Source organism: Gopherus evgoodei, chromosome 11 (assembly GCF_007399415.2).
Source record: "Gopherus evgoodei ecotype Sinaloan lineage chromosome 11, rGopEvg1_v1.p, whole genome shotgun sequence".
NCBI classification, from domain to species: Eukaryota; Metazoa; Chordata; order Testudines; family Testudinidae; genus Gopherus; species Gopherus evgoodei.
The window spans coordinates 60,755,552-60,778,798 of NC_044332.1; the positions used below are offsets into that span (position 1 = coordinate 60,755,552).

Below are 23,247 nucleotides of genomic sequence, written 5' to 3' on the forward strand. Positions count from 1 at the left end.
ATTGCTGCAAATTTGAGTGACTTTGAGACCGTAAATGCCAAGTAGCAACACTGCTTATTCAAATTTGGCCTGGCCACCCCTCTGTCATCGTAGCCTGTTGCACAGGGACACAATGCTACTCAAATATGGCCCAGCTATATCTCCTGTCATGCATGTTTTCGAGAGCCAAGCAGGTTACACAGCCTCTCTCCTGTCCCACTGCTCTGTTTTGGAAGGCAGGCTGCATACCTTGAGTCACAACTGTGACAAACTGTGGCTGCAACTTTTGAACTAAAGATCACAACTAACAATCTTAGTTATTCAGATGTGTTTATATATTGCACTGTCAGCCTTTGTAAGGATAAGGCCTTTTCCTGTAGCCATATTCTAAGGCCTAAGGCCTTTGTCTGCAGTCATATTAGGAGAGCAGCAGCCATCAGCCAAGAGGCAGAAAGTCACACTCTCACATTCCATCTAAATTACATAAAAACAATGTAGTACTGGGCTGTTAAGAAGGCGATCCTGTCCTAATAGTACCCACCATCACCAGATAAATAAATAGATCTTAAGATGGTTAAAGAAAACTTTGTGCGATGGCATTCTGTCTGGCAAGCAATCACTTATAACAAGTTGTGGTTGTGAAATCTCTACTTCTTTCCCCGTTTCTCTATTATCTGTATGGTTTCTGTTACATAATTTTGCTAGGTATAAATTAATTAATGCGGTGGGCTATGATTGGTTAAATAATTGTTTTACAATATGTTAGAATTGGTTAGAGAATTGTTTACTAATATTTTAGTTAAATGATTGGCTAAGGCAGGGGTTGGCAACCTTTCAGAAGTGGTGTGCCGAGTCTTCATTTATTCACTTTAATTGAAGGTTTTGCGTGCCAGTCATACATTTTAACATTTTTAGAAGGTCTCTTTCTATAAGTCTAAAATATAGAACTAAACTATTGTTGTATGGAAAGTAAATAAGGTTTTTAAAATGTTTAAGAAGTTTCATTTAAAATTAAATTAAAATGCAGAGCCCTCGGAGCCGTGGCCTGGACCCGGGCAGTGTGAGTGCCACTGAAAATCAGCTTGCGTGCCGCCTTCGGCACACGTGCCATAGGTTGCCTACCCCTGGGCTAAGGTATAGCTAAGCAGGATTCAAGTTTCACTATATAAACTGGGGTCCAAGAAGGAGACTAGCAGAAGGAACAGAAGAATAATAATAAGAAAAGACCTGGAAGAAGAAGTAGTCACCTCTAAGACACAGCCTAAGATCAGAGCTGCTAAGAATCCTCTGCACGACTGTGAATCCAGCAACCAGAATCCAGACAAGACTGACCTTACCTGGCTAACAGCAAAGTCCGCCTGCATGATCAGGATTGGTGAGTATAGCATTGTATGCTTAGCTTGTGTATTTTGCTTGGTAATTGTTAATAAATAGAGGTTAGGGATATTACTGTGTAAGGCTCTTTCACTGGTAAAAAGGTCCTGCAAACCCACAAAGAGTACACCCAATTCAGGAATTGGGTAAGGATGGGTACATAAATTAACAGGGTTATGCCTTGAGCCCATGGAAGGGTAAAGGTGGGCACCTCTAGAGTGTGCAAGAAAATATCCCACAAATTGGGCATCTCCAGAGGCCTGGTCTATACCTAAAAATTAGGTCAACCTAGCTCCATCGCTCATGGCTGTGAAAAACTTCATACCCTGTGTGCCGTAGTTAGGTCAACCGATCCCCCACTGTAGATGCAGCTTGGTTGATGGAAGAATTCTTCTGTCAGCCTAACTACTAACTCTCAGAGAGGTGGATTAGCTACATCAACAGAAAAGCCCCTTCCCTCAACATCACTGTAGCTATGTCACTGTAGTGTAGACAAACCTTTAGTCCCTAGCATGGATGGATTTGGTGACAGTAAAGCAACTTTTCCCCCCCGCCCAGAAAAGTTCTTACAGTAAAGTCTCAATATTGGCCCCAAACCCAACACTCAAATTCAAGCAATGGACATTTCCAGCTCCCAAAACAGCAAGTAGGCGCAGGATTGTCCTCTTACCTAGACATAAGATTTCTTATAGCTGCCTACCTTTTCATTCATGTGGGATTGTGAAAAACTCCCTCTGAGGACCTAGTTCTTGTACTAAACACCTTGACTAAGCATCCTGTTGATCCTTCGGTCAGAAGTGCCCTTAGGACTTTTCTATCCTTTACAACTATTTGTGATTCAGCAGTACCAATGTGGTCCCTTTGAAGAAAGATCTTTCGGTACCTTTGTTTTCTTCACATGTATTAGTGATGACCTGTAGCTCTGATGCTCATTTGCATGGTTTGACAGTAAGCATATGTGAGAGTGAGCATGTGCGCGTGTTGTGCTGGGAGTTTAAGATAATTTCTGTGGCAAAGGAGGGATGCGCATGCTGCGGTGAGGGGCTACATGTAATTGGGTTTCCTGTGTGCGCTGGCTATGTTGTGTGGGTGGTTTTGAAGAATGGCAGCAGTTGGACCAAGTAATTCACCATCTGTCTAGTCTCCCTCATACAATCAATGCAACTGTTGTAAGCAAATGAGCTGCATAGTAAGGATGGTGACTGATTAAGTTAGCTCTGATAGCTCAATGAGAGAGACTCCTGGTAAGGCATAGATACATGCCTTACTATTGCAGGGCTGTAATTCATAAAGTCAAAACTACTGAGAATTTAAAATTGGACAGTAACTGACCACAAATCCCAGTGATAATTGAACCTGGTGATATTCTGAACAAAAAGAGCTCTCAACCATGTTTGTAGCTGTTTCCATCACTTCCCACTGACTCGGACATTCTAGGCTTTAGAGTGACACACAGGCAGTCCTGGAACATTAATACACAGATTAGAATTGTTTTTGTATTCCAGACTTAGAAAGAGGGTTGGACCTTGTTCTAACAGGACTCATTTCCTTTTTTAGAATATTATAAAATATATGTAGTTCAGATGTATAGCGGTTGTTCAAGGGAAGAGACAATGAAACAGCGTAAAGCATAATTTACAAGCATATCTTACAAAAGCAATTAATCCCATTCACTAGGGATGGTATTTTGCAAATGGCCATATTTACAATGTTTCAGTGTAGAACCAAACACTATTAACCAAACAAATATTAGTTACTCTATCACACTGCAAACTGAAAACTCTGTGGTTTATCAATATTGTGCAGCTTTGCCTCCGCTTCTTTCTTCTCTGGTGCAGTATGAGGAAAGAGAGACAGAGGTAGGGAACGTTCCACAGCCTCATTATATTAGTAGATCATAAAGTTCATAGTTATCGTTAGTGATTACTCTTGCAATAATCTGTACAAAATGTAATAAAATCGTATATGTGTAGCTCCCGTTATCTGAAATGTTTACAAATTTATATGCAAACATGAGTAGAAGGGGGAGCGACTACATTACGATGTCTGAAAGATCACTAAGTTGAAGTGCAGCAGATGTTTAACAGCACAACACAACAACAAATTATGTCTTATCTCTGACCCAAGTATAGGAAAAAACGCTGAATGCCAATCTAGTCTCTAACACAGACTTGTTCTGTGCTCTTGGGAACCTTACTTCTATCTCATTTTCCCTATGGTGGAAGAGATCATAACTCACAGGTTTTGGTGTTGAGGCTTAAGTGCTTTGAAGATGAAATGTGCTTTATAACTGTTTGGCCAAGAAACTAACCTTATTTGAGCTAAAACTGCCATAGGTAAGCAGTGTAACTTGTTTTAACATTATCCTTTGGTGGTGCTGGCAGTGAATGCTGTTCTACCATGCTCTGCTGCTTTGTATAAAAACATAATTTTTGGAACCAGGATATAACCTAAGGGGTTTGTCTCAGCTTTCTAGCGTGTAAGTGTCAATCATCACATTTGGCACTGAGAAGTACTCTTGTTGGCTGTCTCGGCAGAGAAGTTAATTATGAACGGGACACAGATTCAACTACAGGTTAAATCGACTCTGCAAAATTGTCATGAAAATACACCAGCCTAGGTGCAAACATTTATTTGCCCACTGTTTGCCACAATGGGGTGGAGTGGTGAATTATCCAAGCTCGTAGACTTTTCCTAGGCTGGGAACTATTGTGGTCACTCAGAAAAAGAAAAGATTACGATACCCAGAGCCAGGTTGGGATTTGGTACCTCCTTTTGTTGAAGAAACACTGCCAAAGTATTGTAAGCCATCAGCCATCTTGGCTGAACAGGACTAGCGTTATGGCTATTAGGTTATAACTGATTGTTCTCAGACTGATCCAAGTAATATGTTGTTGAGGTCTGTTCTTCCATTAATTCTGGATGAAGCTGTTCCTTGAATGAGCTTCCCGCTCTTGAACCTGGCATGGATTCTCCCCACAACCCCTTCCAGTTCTAACACAGGGTGGTGGCGGTCCCATTACCAAGGGCTGACAGGAATGATAAGCCCTATAGGCTCAAGAAATTAGGAAACTTCGGAGAGGACCCATGTGAAACCTCACTCAGCATTGTTCCGATCTAAGACATCAGAGCCACGATCAATATGGCTGGAGAATGAACATCATTCATGTGCGTCTGACGAAGTGGGTATTCACCCATGAAAACTTATGCTCCAATATGTCTGTTAGTCTATAAAGATGCCACAGGACACTCTGTTGCTTTTATCTCTCTGCCTTGTGACCACTAGTTTCTGAATCCTGTCCTCTGACAGATATCAATCCCTACAGAAGTTTTTCTATGAAAACTCCCATAAATAACAACAGATTGCATAGAATCATTTGGCTCTTGGTTGTATTGACAAATCCAGATTATTCCAGAATACAACCTGGGTTATGTGATTGCTGCTTTGTAGACCTTTTCCAGGACGACTGCTCCAATAAGCAAGACACTTTACAATGGGTATACGTGACCCATTCTCTGCTCATAGAAAGAGCCCAAAGAGAAGCAGGTAGGTTAAAAAGTAAAGTAGCATACTGCACATTGTCCATTTTATGTGTAGCAGAGATATCACCTATGGGGGTTCATATAATGATGTACAGATAATTGATCTGAAGAACACCTGACAATAAAAAAAATATATATATATAACCTTTTTAAAATTCCTGCAATGGCAGAATTTAGATTCTCCATCCTGATTTGTGGCTTCTGGACTGATCTTTCCAAGAACTTCAGATTAAGCGCTCCTCTGAATTTAGAACACTTAGGTACTCGGAAGCAGATGGACTAGAGTACTAAGCCTTCTTGTTTGCTGGAAAATAAGTCTCCCCACTTGGAAGATGATATGTGTCAGTCTTCATACTGTTTTTTTTCCAAATGGTTAGCAGAAAAAGGGGGTATCCGTTTTGATGTTGGCTTTGAATTTAAGTGTATGTGCAAGAGAGGCTGGATATTTCTGCTAAGATCCATTTTTCCAACATAGTACTGATCTGACACTTAGATTCTCTGCTACTTGACCCCTATTTGGGGAGCACCACATCAAAGAATCATCCTGTAGTCATGCTTGCCTGATATAGAGGGCTTTCCAGAAACATCTCCTTTCTTCCTTATGCAAAGTGGATATCCTTCCTATAATTATCTGGATTGGTATGTGTGCCAAGACCTATAGTAGGGTCTATATTTCCTTTTGCGCTCCAAGGTATCCTTTGATTTTTTTTTATTTGCTTAATTTAAAAGTGATTTCTATGATAGTGCTTATCTACAGACTCACAAGAGAGCCTACCTGACAGGATATTTAGAGGTACCTAGTATCTGATTGTCTATGGATGGGATTTCCAAGGCCTTAGCAGGCGGAGTTGGTGTTGTCACATAGAATTAAGTATTATACACTAATCATACTGTAAATCTCAGGCTTGTTGGGGTTCGAGCATCTCCCACAACAGCCACTGTTATGAAAATCTTGCTTTAAAAATGTCTGCTAGTCCAGAGGATCTTTTGATTTTGAATGGCACTAAGTGGGCACTAAGGAGTCTGACCATGCACGCATGGCACTAGCACCAGATATGCAGGCAGCATGTCTACTAAAGGCTGCTGGTGTAGCTTCATTTTATTTTTTGTCATTATTTTAAATGAACTTTTGGGAGTATCAGAACAAATTTACTTGTGGGTGGACTAACTCCTTTTCCAAGAGCTCCTCTGGAGGAATACAGACTCTGCAAAGTACTCCTGAGAATGGTTTCAACACAACCTGCCTTTAAAAAAATAAAAATAATAATTAAAAAATATATATTTCTAAGGTTCCTCCTCCTCCATGAGCTCTGGCTCCAAGAACTGTTTTTGCTCCCAGGAAGACGAATATGAAAAACATTCTTTGTGTTCCCTGGGCCCTTTCTTGTCCCTCTTAAAGCCTATACACTGGAAGGATTTGTATTATGTTACTTTTGTTTTACCCAGGGCGGGGGGGATTAAGCCTTAGAAATCTTCCTCTGTGGAGGAGTGACCTCTACGGTCAGAGTCTGTAGTGTCCTTCCTTGATGCTTTTGATTTTCTTTCCCAAGTTCTCAGATTTATTGGGCTGGGGAGCAGCACAGAGCGAGAAATTAACCTCTCAGGATTCCAACACCGAGGCCTGGTCTACACTACACGTTTAAACTGAATTTAGCAGCGTTAAACCAATTTAACCCTGCACTCATCCACACAACCAAGCCCTTTATATCGATAAAAAGGGCTCTTTAAACCAATTTCTGTACTCCTCCCCGACGAGGGGAGTAGCGCTGAAATCGGTATTGCCATCTCGGATTAGGGTTAGTGTGGCCGCAAATCAAAGGTATTAGTCTCCGGGCGGTATCCCACAGTGCACCACTGTGACCGCTCTGGAAAGCGATCTGAATTCAGATGCACTGGCTAGGTAGACAGGAAAAGCCCCGCGAACTTTTGAATTTAATTTCTTGTTTGCCCAGCTTGGAGCTCTGATCAGCATGGGTGGCGATGCAGTCCCAAGTCCAAAAAGAGCTCCAGCATGGACCGTACGGGAGATACTGGATCTAATTGCTGTATGGGGAGACAAATCTGTTCTATCAGAGCTCCATTACAGAAGACGAAACGCCAAAACATTTGAAAAAAATCTCCAGGCTATGATACAGAGTCCGCAGCACAGTGCTGTGTGACAAGCGTAACGGAAAGCCAAAGAATCAAATGGACGCTCGGAGGGAGGGAGGGGGGACTGAGGACTCCAGCTATCCCACAGTCCCCGCAGTCTCCGAGAAGTATTTGCATTCTTGGCTGAGCTCCCAATGCCTGTAGGGTCAAACATATTATCCGGGGTGGTTCAGGGTATATCTCGTCAATTTACCCCCCTCCTCTCCCCATGAAAGAAAAGGGGAAAAAATCGTTTCTTGACTTTTTTCAATGTCACCCTATGTTTACGGCATGCTGCTGGTAGACGGGGTGCTGCAGTGCTGAACACCAACATCCCCTTCCTGGTGGCAGACAGTACAATATGACTGCTATCTATCGTCATTATCAGCCCGTGAGTGCTCCTGGCTGGCCTCGGTGAGGTCGGCCGGGGGCGCTTGGGTAAAAATGGGAATGAGTCCCGGTCATTCCCGGCAGATGGTACAGAATGGCTGGTAACCATCCTCATCATCGCAACTGGAGGATGAGCTCTATCAGCCCCCACCTTTCATGTCTAAAGAAAAGATTCTGCACTGCCTGGACTATCATAGCAGCTGGAGGCTTCCTTCCCCTCATTTTATCTCACTAAAAAGTCAGTGTTTCTTATTCCTGCATTCTTTATTACCTCATCACACGAATGGGGGGACACCGCCACGGTAGCCCAAGAGGGTTGGGGGAGGAGGGAAGCAATGGGTGGGGTTGTTGCAGGGGCACCCCCTAGAATGGCACGCAGCTCATCATTTCTGCGGGATCTCTGGAGCTCTGACACGGAGCTGCTGTGCTCTCTGGTTCTCTAATACATTTGCCCCATATTCTAGGCAAGACTGACTCTATTTTTAGACAAAACATAAAGAAGGGAATGACCTGGGGAGTCATTCCCATTTTTGTCCATGCGTCCCCAGCCGACCTCAGCAAGGCCAGCCAGGAGCACCCATGAGAGCAGCAGACGGTACAAAACGACTGATAACCGTCATCTCATCACCAATTTACAATGGCAGACAGTGCAATAGGGATGGTAACCATCTCTGCTACCTTGCAAAGGCAAATAAATGCTGCTATGTAGCATTGCAGTACCGCGTCTGTCAGCAGCATCCAGTATACATACGGTGACAGTGACAAGGCAAAACGGGCTCCATGGTTGCCATGCTATGGCGTCTGCCAGGGCAATCCAGGGAAAAAGGGCGCGAAATGATTGTCTGCCGTTGCTTTCATGGAGGAAGGACTGAGTGACAACACTTACCCAGAATCACCTGCGACACTGTTTTTGCATTGGGATCTCAACTCAGAATTCCAATGGGCGGGGGAGACTGCGGGAACTATGGGATAGCTACGGGATAGCTACCCACAGTGCAACGCTCTGGAAATCGACGCTAGCCTCGGTACATGGACGCACACCGCCGAATTAATGTGCTTAGTGTGGCCACGTGCACTCGACTTTATATAATCTGTTTTACAAAACCAGTTTATGTAAAATCGGAATAATCCCATAGTGTAGACATACTGAGTATCTTTTCTTTATAGGGTTTTCACCCCTTCTTTGTAGTAGAGAGGGAGAACGGCCTCTATGCCCGGAGATAAGGGAATTGAAAGGGGAAACAGCATCTGCTGCTGTGCTGTAGAAGTATGTGTAACACTTGAAAGGTTCACTCTTCAGGACTCCCTAAGTTGCTTTGAATTTTACATATGTTCCCTAACCTCCTGCTCAAGAGAAGGGCAGGAACACGAAACAGCCCTTTTGTTTCATATTATCTCTCAGTGAGAAAGGTGGAGTTACATAAGAGTGGCATGAGAAATGGAGCCCCTTACTCCCTACTTGTTATTCCATGCATGGGCTGCTCTCCGTCTCATCCCTCCAAAGCTGGCTGTTTGGAAGAGAGAGTGAGAAAGCAGCAGTTGTATGGTCCATGGATGGTTTGAGGCTCTGATTAGCACAGCAGGAGTAGCATAGCTGATCCACACCAAGTTGGATCCAGTTAGCCCAGACATTTTTGTGTTCTGTTCTGCCAGTTTCTTTATTTCTCTGGTTGTGTAAGAGATGTCCTTACCAAAGCCTTCACAGATAGACCGCACTAGAATCTGCTACAGCCAGCTACCTCAGTATCAGAAGAGGTATTTCCAGCAAGCTTGCTAAACAGTCCAGTGATGCTTATAATCAAATTTATCAAACACTAACAATAAAAAGGATCCCTTTTTGGTTGTTTTGCCCTATTTTCTAATTGCTCTGAGCAGGAAGTCTTGTAAAGCCTCCCTGCAACTGTTGGAGGCAGAATGATCTGGTTGGATCTTCACAGGAGTGACTACTGCCTTGACTGATAGGTCTGGTTCTGCCTCCAAGGTTTTGCATGCTGGGGTAAGTTCCATTATAATGAATCTGCAAGCTTTCCCTGCAAAGAAGAATGTCAATAGCTTGGACAAAGACACACAGCATGGATCACTCCTACAATGTCTCACGAACACCTCCCCGCCCACTGCGGATCATATACTATCCCTGTGGCAACTAAAGAAAATTGCTTTAATAAAAAAAATATAGGGAAGTGTTTAATGTAATTTAGTAGTTGGAAACCAAGAGGAGAGCCAGCATCATGTGACCAACCTGCTCTCTGCAGACCACAGTTTAAAACTGCTGTATTACAGTGTATTATTCTAAACACTTACCTGATAACTGTAGTTTGGATTTATCTGTATCTGATAGAAGTATATTTGATGATGCAGCTATTTGAAATAACTGTTCCCTCACAAAATTCAGTTAACTGTAGTGAGTGCCTCACTATTTTGGGAGGTTGTTTCTTGCTGCATTTTTTGCTAGGAAATGCTTCAATTTCTTATTAATCTTTAGACAGGTTCTTTGAATATTAACCTGATGCTGAATAAAGGATTGTATGATGTATGTTAACATTTTATTGTAACTTTGCTTTAATAAAAATATATTTTTTTTAAAAACAATGCCCAAAATCTAATGTAATATGCAACTGAGGACAAGCCAATACTGAGCAAGAATACAAGTTACCTTGCTTACGTCACATGATAATCCTATTAACATAACCCGACATAACATTTGGCTCTTTGCAAAGCTATACTGCTAGCTCATCAACTTTACTCACACTCTTCTGTAGTGTTACTAATGTAGTTTTCCTCACACCTCTTATATTCATGCAGTTCTTGCAGAGAGAACGCATCTCAATTAGTTACAGCCCCCACGAACGAGAGGTGTCTTTAGTAAGAATGCAGTGTAATTGTCCATGAAATTAGTAGCCATTTAGAGTGTCCAATGCTTTGACTGATTCTTCAAATGTCTTTTACTTTTTTTTTTTTAATTTCAGCTATTTCTCCAATGTATTATTCAAAGTGTTTTTAAATACTAACCTCCACAGCATTTGCAGTCTCTCCCAGCTATGAATCATCCACGTATCTGATTACTATAAATATAGCCCCTTGCCACTATTACTACTTTCTTTTCTAAAATCAATGAAAAAAAGTTTTGTTAAATGTATGCATTCAGACAGACAGAAGAACCAGCTCTGAGATATTCTGCAGGAAGATGAAGGATATACAAGTTCTATAAACTGAATTCTGTCCATTCTACTTCAGTTATAACTATTATATGCCAAATTTGTCACAGCCCTAGTTGAGCTTCTCTTGCTGGCAGCCCAACAGAGGAAAGAAATCCCAGCCTCTGCTTTCATGGGTGTTTTAAGACTTCAAAGTCTGCACAGAGCCCAGGCTCAGGCACTGTCTCAGTTCTTGAGTCCTAGATGCACTGTCAGAGTGAGACCCTTCATCTGATACTCCCTCTTGAGAACTTACCACATGGCCCACACACCTAGCCTATGGAACCAGTATGGACTCCTCAGACTCCCCTCAAAACTTAAATATTCCCTTTCTTAGAATTCCATCCAAATGTGAGCATTCTGATTTATCTCTTCAAAGAGCACATGGTAGGTGCAGAACACAACAGACACAGTTTGCACAGGACTCAAATACAGCATTGACTTTTAATAATGAGAATCACAGAGATCAATACAAGGGAAAAAACCCAAACCTTATACACATTTCCCCTCTCTAGCTCATCCTTCCCTTAGGGTATGGCAGCACTTTGAAGTTTCGAGTGTGGTCACAGCGCCAGTGCTGGGAGAGCGCTACCGCAGCGCTGCACGTACTCCACATCCTCTATGGGTGTAGCTTGCAGCGCTGGAAGCCGCACTCCCAGTGCTGCGGCACTGTTTACACGGAGGCTTTACAGCGCTGTATCTTGCAGCGCTCGGGGGGGAGTGGTGTTTTTTTCACACCCCTGAGCGCGAAAGTTGCAGCGCTGTAAAGTGCCAGTGTAGCCATGGCCTCAGAAGTGCTTGGTGGACCATATGTGCTCAAATAGACAAATTGTGTCTCCCCTTCACCGCTGACTCACTCTGCTCCTGCAGTTTCCTCATCTTAAGATGGTGAAAAAAATGGCCAAAGAGAAAACAAACAGAGTAGCCTCTTTATAACCTTCTAGTCAGTCTCCTCTGTCAGGTGACTCCATGGTCAATGAGAACAGGTAACCCCCCCCATGTGATTTCATTGCTAGGTGACCTCTCCCCAGATAACAGTTCCTCTGTGAAGGGAAGGAGTCAGCCTTTTTTCTAGAGTGCTTCCTTTTTTAATAGGACACCATAAAAGTTTAACTATTCTTTACTGTTACACCTTTGCCAGTACCCCGTTGGAATTTCAGTCCAACATGGAGGTAAGAGAACAGTAAAGACAACAGGCTGCATGCAACTTCAAAGTGGAGCTTGCAATCTGGTCAAGATACATGCAGAGTTCATAATCTAACACAGGGTTCTTAAATTGTACAGAAAGATTTGCCAAATCATCGTCATAGTAAATTTGTAATTTTATTTTGTAGAGATTGCTTTAGGTTACAATTAATCGTCAAACAAGCCAACTCCAGATTTTGTCAGAACAATTTATTTGTTTTTGTAAAAAAAACAGTGTGCCCTTATAAAAATCTTTAAAGCAACACAAAAATGGAATGTAAACTTAAATATAACTTTTGAATAGGGTGGATAAAAATTGAGGGGGTTTTTAAAAGAAAGAAGAATCAGATTTTTAAAAAAATTTAAATAAGTTTAAGTTTAAATTAAATACAGGCTTTTTTTAATAAAAAACACATTGAAAATTAAATTTGAAATCAACTAATCCAAAAAATTAAAGTAATACACATTTGATGTTAAGTTTTAAAGGAAGTCAAATCACTGAGCTGCTGGCAGGCAGTGGCTAAGTCTGGAACCAGAGTTTGTTGAAGTGCTAAGCTGTTTTAGATACCATTAGCCTTTTCTGCAGGTACAGAGAATATTTTTTTCATTTCAGTTTTCTCAGCTACTTCAGTTCAATGACTAGTCCATTCTAAGTTAAGAAACTAAATGATTAAGCCGCAACCACACTGGAACACAGCCTTTAAACTTTTTGGGACATAAACAGTCTTTTTATTATATGTTTGCACAGTGCCCAGCACAACAGGGTCCTCGGCTTTATCTCAACACAAAAGGAACAACTGGTGTACTGTCAACATCAAATGAGCAATCTGTCTGCTCTGACAGCTGTCCATGTACAGAACAACAATTTCTCTGCCTTGCCTGGCTCTTCTGTCCCCCTCATTACCCTAGAAATGTTCCCTACCCATGATTCTCCTCCTCCCATGCCCCAACTCTGTAAATCTTCAGCTAACGGTGGTTCACCGGCTGAAACGCTAACTCTGGAAAGAAGACATGTCCTCTCATGTATGACCAAGAGGTAAACAGTGCAGTCTCAACCAGAGATCCCCTCTGCCGAAAAGCAGAGAGGGAAGGGGATATGGTGGCAGTAGTTCAGAGAGAGGATTCTTAGCCTGTAAACTATGGGTACATCTACACTGGAAAAAACAAATGTTGCAATGAGTCTTAGAGCCTGGATCAACTGATGCAGGCTTGTGCTACAGAGCTAAAAAATAGTAGTCTAAACATTCCTGCTCAGGCTGGAGCCTGGGCAATGAAACTCAGAGAGGAAGATGGGTCTCAAAGCTCAGGCTCCAGCACCAGCAGGAACACCTACACTGCTATTTTTCACCCCATATTGTGAGCCTGAATCAGCTGACCTAGGCTTGGAGACTCGCTGTTGCAGTAGATTTTGTGTTTTGTTTTGTTTTTTGCAGCGTAGAATTTGCCAACTGAGGAAGCAATCTGATCTGTCAGAATTGACAGAGCCCCAGTTGTGTCAGCATGTTGCATAGTCAAGTGAGCTGAGAGTTTACCTCTGTAAAAACATTGAGTTACGTTGTATACCAGATGACAACCCACACCTCACATTGGTGTAGGGCAACCCAAGGATGGACGCAAGGGCAAATGTTACATCAATTGATGGTGGAAACACTCAGTTGTTGATACTTCAGTATATATGATGCTATCAACTGAAGCACAATTAAATGAGTACTCTAGTCTAGACAAAGAGCAGAAACCCAAAACTCTTGGCTTGATTTTAACAAAACACATTTAGCTCATTGTCAATGTCTGTTAAAAAGGATGCTTTTAAAAAATTTAACATGTTCTAACCCTTCACAAGCTCACAATTTACATTCCCTAGAACTAGCCACTCCCCACTTCAATCCCATAAGAAGTCCAACACCAAAAAAACAGGGAAGAACACACTGATTACCCTCAATGTATCTGAGGCAATACTTCTGTCAAGGCAACTAGAATTCAGTCTGTGTAGAGTACACTTGAAATCAACACAGCCTTGCCTCACCCTCTGGAAAAACAGCACAGGAAGGGAAGCTGTACTGATAAATTAAAATAAAGGTCAAATTATCAACCTGTGTATCTAGTTAACCTGCTTTACACCATGTTACTTTGGTCACTCCTGCAACAAAGTATTTTTACAGAAATGCAGAATGGTAGCTGTTCATTTTGACAGGAAAGTTTAAAAGGTAAGTCACTTTTTGAGAGCAATAAGCCAGTACTAGTGATGTAGATAAGTAACTTGATTCACTAAGCTCATAGATTCAATCTTTCTAGATCCTGTAGTAGCAATGAGTTTCTGAATCAGCAGAGAGAAATGCATTACACTCCCTATTAAGTTTCCTAAGCGACACATGCCTACACAAATCCAAAGAACACTGGCCGTCAGTTAAGAGATCACATAATTTACATACATATCTTGTACATTTTTAGAAGCTAAAAAAATTGCAAAAGTTACAAATGAAAATGACCCCTCAAAATAATATCTTCCATTGTTGTATGCAGTGTTATTGTAGCTGTGTCAGTTCCAGGATATTACCTCACCCACCTTGTGTCTCGAATATCTTTTATTGGACCAGCTTCTGTTGGTGACAGAGACAAGCTTTCAAGCTTACACAGAGCCTGAAGAGCTTGAAAAGCTTGTCTCTGTCACCAACAAAAGTTAGTCCAAAAAAAGATGTTACCTAACTCACCTTGTCCCTAAAACTGAGACATTTCTGCATTATATTAGGCATAGCTCCACACTCTGCTTATTCACACATGCAAGCACAGTTCTAGAAAAATCTACTAAGCTACAGTGAGTAGTCATCTTCTCAGGATAAACAATTTCTACTGAATCCAGGCTTTCATTTAAAAAAATTTCTAGCCTTTATGGTGCAAACATTACCTTCCAAACATGGATCAAATTAAAGCAGTGATGTCTGCCCCAATGTGTACACAAATAGTTATGGCAGGGTAGTGTCACTGTCTCTGCTGAAGGGGACAGCCATTGTACAGGAAGTAAGGTGCCTTACATTGCCTTGTTATGAAAAACTATTCTGGGAAACCCAGACAACCTAGCAATGAGACATGTGAGGTAGGACAGGGGGAAAGGAGGTGAGAGGTTCCTGTCACTCCAACATGCAGAGGATTGTCCTGGAGTAGCAGTGAAAGGTTCTGACGAAAAGAACTTGCCACAGAATCATTCGTTGGGTGGGATTAATTAGTTTTATTGCAGCAGTGCTTAAGGAGGACTCAAAGAACGCAGAAGGCACTTTGACAGGCCTCTTATAAAGATATGGGGAAGAAAAATAGCAAACAAGTGGGACAATGGTCATACAGTGAAGCTGCCAAAGAAAAGGACCTCAGTCAGTGCAAAAACTGGAGAGGCATTCAACTGCTGTCCATCCCAATTAAAATATTTATATGCATCATTCTAGATAGAATGAAGAAAGCTGTAGATTTATGGGTATGACAACAGGCAGGGCTGAACAGGAGAAATCATGCATAGCTCAAACAGTAACCCTACATATAAAATATCAGTCACATACTATGAATTTCATAGATTTCCAAAAAGCTTTTGTTTGACACAGTGGATAGACATGCATTATGGAAGTTACTATGCCACTATGGAATTCCTCCAGAAATGACTCTGATCATTCAGAGTTTCTTTGAAAAATATGACATCAAATAATACATAACAGCAAATTGACTAAGCCATTAGAGGTAACCACCAGAGTCAGACAAGGATGTCTTATGTTACCTAAGCCAAGACCTTCATCCTCTGGTAATGGATGGGGTACTGAGAAAAACAACCACCGAGAGGGATACAATGGACTTTCACAGAGAAGCCAGAAGACCTCATCTTTGCAGATGGCAACAGTGTAATGTCCCATATCCACAGAGATAGGCAAGATAAAACAAATGATCTCCAGGCTTATGCACAACTAATAGGGCTGAATCAACACCAAGAAAACAAAAACCATGAGAATCAAACACAATAAAAATCACTAACAGCATTTACTGGAATTGACATAGATAAGGTCTGTATATTAATTCTGATAGATGTGGGCCCAAAGAGTCAAAAGTGTTAGTATGACCCTGAAACTGTACAGTTTTGTTCAGGGTTTGGTATATAGAGACATCAATCTATTCAGAACCATGGAAACCATACCATTAATTTTTTGTAACTTTTATTAAAGATACAGAAAAAGCAAAACAGTTAAATAATTTGAAATAAAAAAGATTAAATATGGTTTTCGTTTTCTCTTTAGCTGGAGAGAATTTTTAGAAAGAAAATGCTGTGGTCTGACAGTCTCCTAGATGGTATTAAAGATGGTAATAACTGTCCTTTTCTTTTCGCCAAAAAGAAGTTAGCCGAGATGGGCTGAAGCTGATGTTTTTGCTGCTGCTGTTCAAGACTGATTCTGTTTCCTAGAAGGCAAAACAAACACACAACAGGGGAAAGAAAAGAACAGCAGAGATAGAAAATGCAGCTTCTGTCTCTAGGGTTGACTCTCACTTGCAACCTTGCTGATCGAAAAAACACAAACACAGCACAGCGTCTTATCAGCCACTCCCAAGACAGGCAAACTTGCACCAGTATCTGGCTGTTTAGGGCATTGCTTTTAGCTGTTTCTTTGGTCACAGGCTTACTGCAGTGTTGTAAAATATAGTCTTGGCCAATTGAGTCAGATTCTTATTAAAAAGTAGGCAAAAACAGGATAGGAAAAAAGAAATATGATGGGGAAAGAAAAGAACACACACTGGGCAGGGAGGTTTGTGACAAAGCCTCACATCCTGGGATTTAGCCAGAGCCAGAGAAGATGTCATTGAGGTCCCTCTCTCTGACCCAGATTGGTCAGGACATCTTTCAGAATTAGAACAAAGAAGGCCCAGGAAGATGGCGTGGTAGCCACGATGGTGAAGCTTGCTCCTTCCCCTTCTCTTGTTTTTCAGTCATCCAGAATTCACATCTGTCCCAAAAAATTCCCCTCTTAAGGATCTCAAAAGGGAATGATGACTGGAACATCCTTAATTATTTCAGCCACCAATTAGGCCTAATTTTCAACACACCAATTTTGGTTCATGGATTTCCAGTCATTACCAGCCATTAACTTAACACAGTCCTTGAATTATATCAGTAGGCCTTTTCACTTGTACTAATTCAGTCGGTCTCCTCCCTTTTTCACCTTGTCCTTTCAACATTTACCATAGGTCATTAGAATACAAGAACAGCCATACTGGGTCAGACCAAAGGTTCATCTAGCTCAGTATCCTGTCTTCCGACAGTGGCCAATGCCAGGTGCCCCAGAGGGAATGAACAGAACAGGTAATCATGAAGTGGTCCATCCCCAGTTGCCCATTCCCAGCTTCTGGCAAACAGAAGCTAGGGACACCATCCCTGTTCACTTTATGAACTTTCACTTTTCACAGCTGACTCACAATTAGGGTAAACCTGTAGGTTCAATTATCACAACAGGTCTGACATCACATCTTGGCAGCACTGTAAACAAAACGTGGAACAAAAAGATATTAGAGCTAGAATAGGAAAAGCCAAACATGCCTTTGCAACCCTAAAGCCAAAATGGAGAAACAGAACTCGTCCTCCAAACTGAAATTGAATATTTAATACCATTGTAAAATCTGTTTTACTACAGAACACTGAAACTTGGAAGTTCATCAAGATTCTATGATCTAAACTCCCAATTTTTTATAAACAGCTGTCTTACACAATCCTTAATATCAGACATTGATGTGGAAGGGCAACATAATTGATTGGTGTGGGGGGGGGGGCTGGGCAGGAATAACGGGATGCAGAATTCAGCCAATGGAAAGCCAGGGTCTAGAGCCCTGCGGCAACACTGGGTTCCGGCGGGTCTGGCCAGATCCATTCCCATAATCGCAGGAGCAGTAAAATGTACTTTGTTGTGAATGGTACTGGGTGGGCAAAAAACAAAAACCCACCAGACTGCAGTAATTTGCAGGAAAACACTAAATCTCTCATCAGTTTGTCAAATAGAATTTCAGCAATGTAAAACAAGGGTGTTTTTTTTTGTTTAAATAAAGGTTTCAATACTTAAATTTAACCAAGGGATAGAAAGAGATGTGATATCTATTATAAACAGGAGTTAATATTTTTACATGGTTTAAGCAAGATTTGGTTTTTTTTACTAGTAAAAATTGTGTCCGAATTCCTTTTATATATTAACCGACTTTTTTTTTTTTTTGTAGCATGAGGGGTTTGCAGGATCCAAGGTTTCTGTAGGTGAGAGTGAGATAAACTTGCAAGAAACAATGTGGGGGCGGGGGGGGAAAGGGGGACGGATGTGTGAAAAAACACTCCTGAATGAAAAAAGTTTTAACGATGAAAAACGCTAGTATGGACAGTGTTTCATCAGCAGGAGCTGTGTTCCTGGTGACAAAGCTACTGCCCCTTGTTGGAGGTGGTTTTATTTTGTCACCAGGAAAGCTCCCAGCGATAAAGAGCAGCTTACAATGGCGCAGCTACAGCGGCACAACTGAGCTGTTGTAAAGTGTGCGTAGTCATAATCCCTCACAGGCCTCTACCAGGGTCTTCTGGATCATGTGGTGAGGGAGGGACTCAAGCAGCAGGAGAGGGCATGACTCTGGACTCCGTATGTTTTGACTGGCGATTAGGCTTAATCCTTGCCTTACTGGGTGTTGGGTAACATTCCCAAGTAATTAATATACATATGAATAAATATATTTGTGTCTTTTTCATTTATATTTAGCTGCATATATAAAAATTTAAATAAGTTAAGATAGCCAGAAAGCAAAGAAGGATGGATTAATAAAAAAATGACATTGATTCTTAAAAATACTCAGCAAATCAGGATATTTTACAAAAGCAATACTTACTCTGACATTGCTTGTAATCAGTTACCTTAGTTTAACATCTAATGGCCTCATTTAGAATTCTTTATTCTTAACTTTATTGAAGTTTTGCCTAAGGAATTCCTATTTCAAAAACCCAGGAATGTTTCTCAATAGCATGATCCAGTCAGAAAATGCTACTAAAGGAAACGCAATCCCAAATCTACTTCTCACCAGTACAGTGGAAAAAACAGAGAATAGGAAAATGATGAGGAATCTTGGTACTTGAAACTTTTGTTGTTATATAGGGCTTATCACCATAGCTTCTGAGCACCTAGAACTCACTATGGTAAGAAACAGTTTCAAAGTACAAAGTTCTGCAAGGATGCATGATGTAAAAAGAAAAGTGAAGTACAGTACAAGAAGGCTGAGGTTTAAAAAAAAGCTTGTAGCTCAAACAGGAGACAAAAAAAACAAACAAGCAAGAGTCAGTAGAAAGAAAAATCATCAACTTAAACATTACTCAAAACTGAATCTGAGCACCTATTACAATAAACCAAACATTTGAAAAAATATTTTTTCAAATATGTTTACTTTGTGTATTTGACAGTAGTTGGTTTCACTATTTTCCCTGCATAAGTTAGTCAGTTTCTTTTATTTACAGCTCAAAAAGTTCAGATACTCATAAAACCACAAAAAATGGCAAAGGGATTTACTAACTGAAATTATTTTCAGAAAATTCAATAAAAGTAACTAGCCTTCAAGCTAGTATCCCTCTAAGAATTGTAATCAGTAAATTTTTGCCATTGTTTCATTTTCTCTTTTTTTTTTTTTTTTGGCGGTAGGGGCCGGCATATAAATTTATGGATAGCTAGCGACCGCTTTAATTTACCATGGTCTTCTAGGGCCTCATAGACAATCATGCATAAGGCCCTACTTGAATTGCACGATGATTGTCAAAAAATTGCAGCTGAGTTGCAGACAAGCGATGGAAAATTGTAGAAAAGTAATAATGAACCTCATTATTTGCAGTAATAAAGTCCATTATTACTTTTCTGCAATTTTCCGCTGTCAGATGCCCAGGGCTCAGAGCGGCGTCTCCCACTGTTGGTGGCCCAGGGCTGAGAGAGAGGTGCCCAGAAGCTCCCACTGTCAAAATTGAAGTGGAAGCCTAATATTGCAGAATCAGCAATATCACAAATTAAATAAGGCCTTGGTTAGTAACTAAAATTTCAACAAGTTACATTCTTTGACAACAATAAATTCTTAGTTGTTGAAATTAAAACCTGGTAGAAGCCTGTTTAACATGTTCAGTGTGGCACAAAGACCCAATCAGAGTATTTCAGGATATTTTAAAAGTATGTCAACTTGAGATATAGTCGGTTTCAAAGGACTGAGTTAGAAGTAGTTTCAGATACTATGCTTGCCCCTGCAGCGTTTTGTGGTTTTACAAAAATTATTTTAAAATGTTTCTCTTTTCCCTATGGCTGTCTGAAAGATCCACACAAAAGGGAAGAATGACTATGCAGCAGAAACAGTGAAACTGGCATACAAACACGCTATTAAATGCAAGGAACAAACCAAGAATTGAAGAAAAAAATGCATTTCCCTACTCTTAGGTATAGGACTCCTAGGAGTTCGCTGTAACAACATTAAGTAAATTTCAGACGTGTGTGATTTCTAAATTTCCAGTGCCCCCTTAACATGCTCACCATGTTTTATTCCCTCAGAACAGTTACGTAAAACAGTTAAGTAAAACACAATTTGCAAAATTATGAAAATAGGAACAAATCAATCTCAGAAGAGCCGTTAGAAATTGATGGCTCTGTCTGAAAACTTTAACTAAAAAAGCCCCACGTTATCCCACGTGATTCCTCAACTTCAATTCCAGAACCAGAAGAATTCCTTTGTACTGTTCACACCACATGAAACACTGATAGTGTAATTTATTCTGCAGAACCATTATAAAGAATAGGAAAGAACCCAGGTTGAATCTCAGATACCACATTGACTTTGCATGGCTGACAGGTAGAAACTCCATCTTTCGACTCATGTAAACACATTTAGTTTGAAAGTCACTGACCCTCAAACATCGGACAAATGATTTTTTTTTAAATTAACCAGTAGATATGTATGGATGAATGACCCCATATAAAAGCTAGGCAGTAATAAGAATACAAATATATTTTTACAGAGCGCAATGTCACTTAAAATAAACTAAGCTATTATGTTCACAATATCTTCGAAGTTAATAGAGTTCATTATAATACAAAACAATACACTTCATTCTTAAGTTATACTTTTGAAAAAGTTAGTAATATTTTTGTCCATGTTAATTTAGTTTATTCATATTCTTTCCCTTGTTAAAATACTATTTGCCCTTTAACTATCACTTGTCTTAAAATGCCTTGCCTACAATACAGAACCACCACATCGGGACACTGAAGTTGACAGTAAAATTTGAGGTATAAACTGGATTTCATTGGATCACACAAATATGTGAGACAGCATTCCTGTTCATGCTCCAAATTGTAGCAATTTTAACCAGGGTAAGAGACAACTGTGTTATGACCAAGGCCTTAACAGTTATATTCGTTAACAGCCCAAACTGTAGGGGATGAATTAAGGGCGAAATTGAAAATACTATTTATTGCCATCATTTAGAATGAAGCTCTACAAGTTCAGGGGCAGCTCTAGACATTTTGCCGCCCCAAGCAGGGCGGCATGCCATGGGGGGCACTCTGCCAGCCGGTTTGCGGGAGGTCCACCGGAGCCGCCTGCTGCCCTCCTGGCAGAGCACCCCCCGCGACATGCAGCCCCAAGCAAGCGCTTGGCGTGCACAGGGGGCGCTCCAGGCCCCAGCAACTTACACAACCCAAAACAAGGCAACAACAAAAACCATGTTTGTTGTTGTTCCAAGGAGGAAGATGTGGAATTTTCTTAGACAACTATGTTACAATAAGCAGGAAAGGTCCAGGCAACAAGTACAGGATAAACAAACAACGACATAAGATTTTGGATAGTCACCTTCTTGTCTCCCTCAGCCAATGTCTAAACTAATTCGTTCATACTAGAGTGTGTCTCTCTCTAGATGTTATACAGACATATACAGAGAGGAAACAAATCACAAATAAATAGACCTTTCTACCTCTTATAGGTGTATGACCAGGTTGAGACAAGTGATTTTTGGTGTAAGGAAGGATGCAGACCAGTGCTTTCTACAGTCACTCTTCATTAAAAAATCTCCCAAAATTAACTCATCTGTTAGACTAGCACTCATTCACAGACTAGCTACTGAAGCACTCAGAAGCACAAGTATCAAGAGCTCAGAAAACGGAACCAAGCAACCTTTCTGCCCTGTTTCCAAGCTACTACCCCAATGGGAATACAAGCTCCACATTTGAAACAAGAAGTTCACAGTTATCATTGCCTATTCAAAACCCTAGGTAAGAGGGGAAGAGGTTGAATACCTGAGAGTTTTCAAACAGAAAGAAATGTAAGAGGTGTCTGAAGGAAAGCCAAAAGACCCTCTCCCCCCTTCTTTCCTTGAGGATGGAAAAAGTGGGGGACGGGGGGACTCTGACCCTTCTCTGTGATTCTGCCCTGCATCACCCCCCAGATAAGCTGAACTCCACACGCCTTCCTTGCACAATACCCCCATCTTGGGGAGTAGCTGCCAGGGGAAGGGGAGTGGAGGGCCTGCCTGTTCAGAGTCCCAGCCGGTGTGCAGGACTGGGGGCAAGGCCTCACTCCCCCGCCTGGGATTCAGTGTTGCGATGGGGGAGAGGGGAGGGCACAGCCCTGCACCCTACCCCCTGGATCCAGTGTGCCAGGCCTCGCTACTCGATGACTACTGGGGTGTGTTGGGAGAGAAGGGTCGAGATCGCGACCCCTCCGCTGGGGCCTGGGGCCGGGACGCAGGAGCGCTGTCGGGGGGAGGGGGCGGTGCGTAGACCTGCCCCCGGGAGTCCCGGGCACGCCCAGGGGCGCGGAGAGCCACTGGCCCAGGGATCGGGGCCTCCCTACTGCCGGCGGGGCCCGTGTCCCGCGGCGGCCCTAGGGGACAGAGCCCGGGCTGCTAGCACAGGCCAGGGGCGGAAACCCCCCAGCGGGTGCAGACTGAGGAGCCCTGGGGGCTCGGGAACTTACCGGAGCGCGGCGCTGGCGAGGCGGCTCGGCGGCGGGTCTCATGCTGGCGGGCGGTCACTGGTGCCCGCTGGGAGGCGGGAGCGGCGAGGCTCGGCAGTCGCGGAGCCACATTTCCGCCCCTTCACAAGCTTCCTCGCTACGAGCGCCGGGGACGAAGCCGAGACCTCCCTACCCAACACCTCCCGGCTCCCGTACAGTCCCAGCCGCCTCACTTCCGGGCAGGGAGGGGGTCACGCGGCGTGCAGGGATGATCTCACATCCGGGTTCTCGCGGGGATGGGCGCTGCCACGTGCTGCGCTGCCGAGGTCTCTCCCCCCCACCCCCCGCGCGCACTCCAAGCACCCATCTAACGGCAGCGCCAGCAACGCTGAATGCGCCTCGCGCCCGCAGGCTCTCAGCCAGGTGTGACAGGCGGGGGCTTTGTCATCAGCCTGGGGGGCGCGTTGCCCTCGGATTGGGGCGGCCTCTGCCC

At 42.2% G+C, this 23,247-nt stretch overlaps 1 protein-coding gene across 1 annotated transcript in view; it reads right to left on the reverse strand.

Moving 5' to 3' along the window:
* The window catches only part of SPOPL (speckle type BTB/POZ protein like), a 66,140-nt gene extending 43,154 nt beyond the window's left edge, over window positions 1–22,986 (reverse strand). The window contains exon 1 of the mRNA XM_030580057.1: window positions 22,776–22,986. The gene's annotated coding sequence lies outside the window, so the exon portion shown is untranslated. The remainder of the gene's footprint in view (window positions 1–22,775) is intronic.
* Window positions 22,987–23,247: the final 261 nt, after the last annotated feature.